The 5,508-nt window shown below is 53.6% G+C and overlaps 1 pseudogene; it reads left to right on the top strand.

Annotated features, from left to right (window-relative positions):
- Positions 1-1,083: 1,083 nt before the first annotated feature.
- On the top strand, positions 1,084-2,502 carry LOC147717443 (uncharacterized; annotated as a pseudogene).
- The last annotated feature ends 3,006 nt before the right edge of the window (positions 2,503-5,508 follow it).

Raw genomic sequence — 5,508 nt, 5'->3', positions numbered from 1 at the left:
CGAGGATCCAGAGACTGGATGGCCGGACGACGATGCCACGTTCGGCTCCTTTAAGAAAGCGGACCCGGAGAACGAGACCCCGCCCCTCGCAAGCGTCGTGACGTCAAAAGGCGGAAGTACTGGAAGGAGGACGGACGGCGATTCCCTGGAGGAGACGGACATCGAGGAAGACGGAAGGCGGTATCCTGAGGCCAGAGAGACCGAGAACGACAAGCCAGGAGGCCAACGGTTGGACGCTTCGCCCCGCCACGCGCCCACGGGAGGAGCGTGGCTTCAAGAGGTACGTGGCCGGGTCGCGGGTTGAGTTGGGAGGCGGAGGCAGCCCCCGGTGTAAATGTGTACAGCCCTGTATACGATACCCTACCTGAACACGAGCACTCCTAGCACGCCCCTTTAAACTACATTGAGCACTTCTCACGGATGGTTTACCCTCACTCCCGGCCCGTACAAGCATCCCCAGAGTTCTTGTGTGTGACCCGTGTTTCCTTTCTTTTTCGGATAACGGAGAGAATCCCGGTGTGGAGAGACGTCCCCTCCTGGAAGCAGACCGCCAGGACCAAGACCAAGCTGGAGAAAGCAATCTCTGCATTGAACCCTGCATCCCTTGTCAAGAGACAGAGCCCCCCCCTTGATGAAAAGGACATACATCCCAATAAAGCCTTCTCTGAAACCCTTACTGAAGGCGCCAGTGTTTCTGTTCACCCCGTCACCTCCCCGCCCGGTGGTCGAGACCCCTCACATCCCGGCCCCCCGGGACAACTGGTGTCAGAAGTGGGATCTCCTCCACCTTCCATCTGCCAGGACAAGATGGAGGCCCTTATCGACCACCTAATTAAAGGCCAAGAAAAGCTCGAATGGGCCGTGGAAAGTCAGCTTACAATGGCCCAGGCGGACCGTGAACTGTTCATGAAGACCATAACAGCTCACATGGAAGGCATCAAGAATGTGCCGCCTACCGCCCAGTCCTCTACCAGCGAGGCCCGCCTGCACAGCCCCCATCCCACCGGGATGGCCCTTCAGAAATATGTGCCGGGTGAAGACCCGGACGCTTTTCTTCTAAACTTTGAGAGGGCCGCACGCGCAATGAGCTGGCCCGAGGAGAAATGGCCGTTCTTTTAAGCTCCCCTTCTCACGGCCGAAGCTCATTCAGCTTATCAAGCAGCCAACCCCCTGGGTACTACCCCCTATGCGACCATTAAAATGGTCATCTTGGATCACCTAGGTCTAGATCAAGAGGCCTATCGAGTCCGCTTTAGAAAGGAAAGGGGGATTCAAGGGGAGAACCCTAAGACTCTGTTCTTCAGATTAAAGATGGCAGCCGACAAATGGCTGCGCCCGGACCTCTGCAGTAAAGAGGACATTCTGAACAAAGTATACCTGGAACAATTCCTGGAGGCATTGCCATATGCCACCCAATGATGGCTGCGGCAACATGTAGGGATTACGGAGCAACAAGCCATAGAAATGGCTTCACAGTACGCCAGAGCCCAACCTAAGACCACACCTTGGGAACAGGAGAAGACCCTTAAGACAATACATCCTTCGAAGTTGGACAAAAGACCTAAAGTCGTGCCAGAGGTCCCCAGCACATTTAAACCTACAGGAATGATGTCTGCCATGAATAAAGGACCCCAGTGCTTTGAGTGCGGGGAGTGGGGCCACATAGCGAGAATGTGTCCCAAAAGAAAGACCCAAGAAGAACCCATGGAAGTCGGCTACCTTCCGCGAACAGTGATGTACTCAGCGGAAATTGGCAGCACGTTCTATGTGAGTATGTGGATGAATGGTTGTAGAGTAAGGGCCCTATTAGATTCAGGGTGCAGGCAGTCAGTCATCCAGACGCGTTTTGTCAAAACTGAACAGATGAATCCCCAGAGTCCTGTATATATTCGGTGTGCTCACGGGGATGTGAAGCCCTACCCCGTTGCCTCCATCACGATAACCCTACCGGATAGAGATCCTTGTACAGTCCGGGTGGGGGTGGTGGATTCCCTACCCGAGGATATGATCTTGGGGACAGACAATCCCGAATTCCTTTCTCTCTTTAGGAATCCCTGTCCAGACCGGGAAAAGGTGAGAACCTACCGTCTTACCTATCCCCAGAACCCTGGGTTATAGACAGGAGTTTTCGCTTTGCTCAGGGAGAAGATAGAACCCTGTTTCACGCCTGGGAAAACGCCCACAACTCTGATGGACTCAACCCCCAGTCTTACCCCCGTTTTTTGATTAAGAACGAATTACTATACAGGCAGACCAGACCCGATGGAGATCTACAACTGTTGGTGCCCCGGTCCTTTCGGGAACAGGTGCTCTTCTTCGTTCACACCCATTTAACGGCCGGCTATGCAGGCAAGGAGAAAACCACAGACAGCATCCTCAGGAACTTCTTTTGGCCTGGCATCTATAGGGATGTACAGGACTTCTGCGCTAAATGTGAAGTATGCCAAAGACGAAACACCCACCGACCACCCGCTGCGCCCCTACAGAGGATGCCCATCGTAGGAGTCCCGTTCGAACGGGTCGGCATGGATATAATTGGGCCCCTGCAAAAGTCGGGCCGCGGACATTTGTATGCCCTGGTGACTGTCGACTAGGCGACCCGGTTTGTAGAAGCTTTTCCTTTGAGAACCACCACAACAGCAGCCATTGCCGAGAAATTTGTGGAACTGTTTTCTCGCGTTGGGTTCCCTAAAGAAGGGCTGACGGATCAGGGGACCCCTTTTACTTCGAAACTGATGAAGGAGGTTTGTGCCTCTTTGGATATCAAACATCTGAAGACATCGGTGTACCATCCCCAAACCGATGGACTCGTTGAGAGGTACAACCAGACCCTCAAGCAAACCCTGAAGAAAATGCTGATGGCTGAAGGACCCACCTGGGACCGACTCCTGCCCATTGCCCTGTATGTCATACGGGCACAGAAACAAAGCAGCCTGGGATGTTCCTCCTTCGAGCTTTTGTATGGAAGACTACCCCGGTCCCTCCTGGACATCACAAGAGAAATGTGGGAAAACGAGGAATCCCAAGAACAGAAAAGTATGTTGGAATACACCACGCAGCTGAGAACCAGACTGGGAAAGCTCCGAGAATTAGCCTACTCCACTCTGGATCACCAGCAAGAGAGATACAAAAAAACGTACGACAAAGGAAAGAAGTTGAGAACCATTGACGTCGGAAAGTGGGCTCTTGTGTTGTTACCCTCCCTCAGTAACAAGAACAAACATGAGTGGCAAGGCCCGTTTCGGGTTATTGACGTCATTGGAAGAACCACCTACAGATTACGCCTCTCACCCACTAAATCTCAAACGTACCACATCAACCTCTTGAAGGAATGGTTAGGACCGGTACCCAGAGCGGGTCATTTCGTGGGGCAGACCAGCAACCCCAACACCTCGACCTTGGAGCAACTGGTGGTTAATCCGGGGTTGACCTCCAAGGAGAAGATCGAGTTGACAGACGACCTGAAACCCTACGCCGACGTATTTTCCGACTTACCCGGAAGAACTAACCTAGCAGAACACCGTATAGAAACTCTTCCGGGAGAAGTAGTAAAACAGAGACCTTACAGAATACCAGCAGCTCGGAAAGACGCCGTACGTCAGGAAGTCCACGACATGCTCACGTTGGGGGTCATCAGGCCCTCCCAGAGCCATTGGTCCTCGCCAATTGTAATGATACCTAAACCCGACAGGTCCAAACGTTTCTGTATGGACTTCCGGGCGTTGAACGCGGTGTCTCACTTTGATACCTACCCTATCCCTAGGGTGGACGATTTGATCGAGAAAATAGGCGACGCCAAATACATCACGACCATCGACCTCACGAAGGGGTATTGGCAGGTGCCTCTTCGTGAGGAAGACAGGAAGAAAACCGCCTTTGTGACGAACGAAGGGGCCTATGAATTCACGGTTCTTCCATTTGGCTTACATGGAGCCCCGGCGACGTTTCAACGCCTTATGAACCGGGTTTTACAACCCTATACCGCCTTTAGCTCAGCATACTTAGACGACATCGTCATTTACAGCCAGGAGTGGGAGGAGCATCTTCTGCATTTGCAAACCATACTTACAGCACTGCGGAGAACGGGACTCCATATCAATGCAAAAAATTCACGAGCTGCTTTCCAGAGTGTGAACTACCTGGGATATGTACTAGGGGAGGGTACCATTGCTCCGCCAAAGTGAGAAAGTGCGAGCGATAGCAGCAGTCCCGTTTCCCAGCTCTAAAAGAGACCTACGGGCCTTCCTCGGGCTGGTAGGATACTACTGCGGCTTCATTCCCTGTTTTGCCGAGGTGGCAGCTCCCTTAACAGACCTGGTCCGAAAGGACACAAAGACCCGGGAATATAGTCAACCCTCTCCTGAAGCCCTGAAAGCTTTCCAAACCCTGAAAACCACCATGACTACTGCCCCCGTTCTGGTATCTCCCGATCATACCAAGCCCTTCTTGTTAGCCACCGACGCCTCCAATCAGGGGATAGGGGCCGTATTGTCCCAAGTCAGCAAGGAAGGGGTTGAACACCCGGTACAGTATGTAAGCAGGAAGCTATTCCCCCGGGAGTGTAAATATTCCACCATTGAGAGAGAGGCACTGGCTATAAAGTGGGCAATAGAGAAACTGATGTACTACTTGGAAGGTAAACCATTCATCCTACATACTGACCATGCCCCCCTGAAATGGATACATCAGAACAGCAGCCACAACCCTCGGGTATTGCGGTGGTTTCTGTCATTGCAGCCATACTCCTTTACAGTACAACACCGAAAAGGGAAGGACAATGGCAATGCGGACTTCCTTTCCTGTGTGTTCCCTCTCCCCGAACGGGAGAAACCAGGGGGGGAGGAGTGTGACGGGTCAAGCGGACAGGAATTGACTCTCCCCACGGACTGGTGGTCCGCCACCCCCCTCTCACCTTGCACATTTTCCACCTTGTACCTGGAACGAGGATCCAGAGACTGGATGGCCGGACGACGATGCCACGTTCGGCTCCTTTAAGAAAGCGGACACGGAGAACGAGACCCCGCCCCTCGCAAGCGTTGTGACGTCAAAAGGCGGAAGTACTGGAAGGAGGACGGACGGCGATTCCCTGGAGGAGACGGACATCGAGGAAGACGGAAGGCGGTATCCCGAGGCCAGAGAGACCGAGAACGACAAGCCAGGAGGCCAACGGTTCACCCCGCCACGCGCCCACGGGAGGAGCGTGGCTTCAAGAGGTACGGGGCCGGGTCGCGGGTTGGGTTGGGAGGCGGAGGCAGCCCCTGGTGTAAATGTGTACAGCCCTGTATACGATACCCTGCCTGAACACGAGCACTCCTAGCACGCCCCTTTAAACTACATTGAGCACTTCTCACGGATGGTTTACCCTCACCCCCGGCCCGTACAAGCATCCCCAGAGTTCTTGTGTGTGACTCGTGTTTCCCTTCTTTTTCGGGTAACAGAGAGAATCCCGGTGTGGAGAGACGTCCCCTCCTGGAAGCAGACCGACCAGGACCAAGACCAAGCTGGAGA

This window comes from Lissotriton vulgaris, chromosome 5 (genome assembly GCF_964263255.1).
Source record: "Lissotriton vulgaris chromosome 5, aLisVul1.2, whole genome shotgun sequence".
NCBI classification, from domain to species: Eukaryota; Metazoa; Chordata; class Amphibia; order Caudata; family Salamandridae; genus Lissotriton; species Lissotriton vulgaris.
Note: the sequence above shows the minus strand (reverse complement) of the source record. Positions and strands in the feature narration are given on the sequence as shown.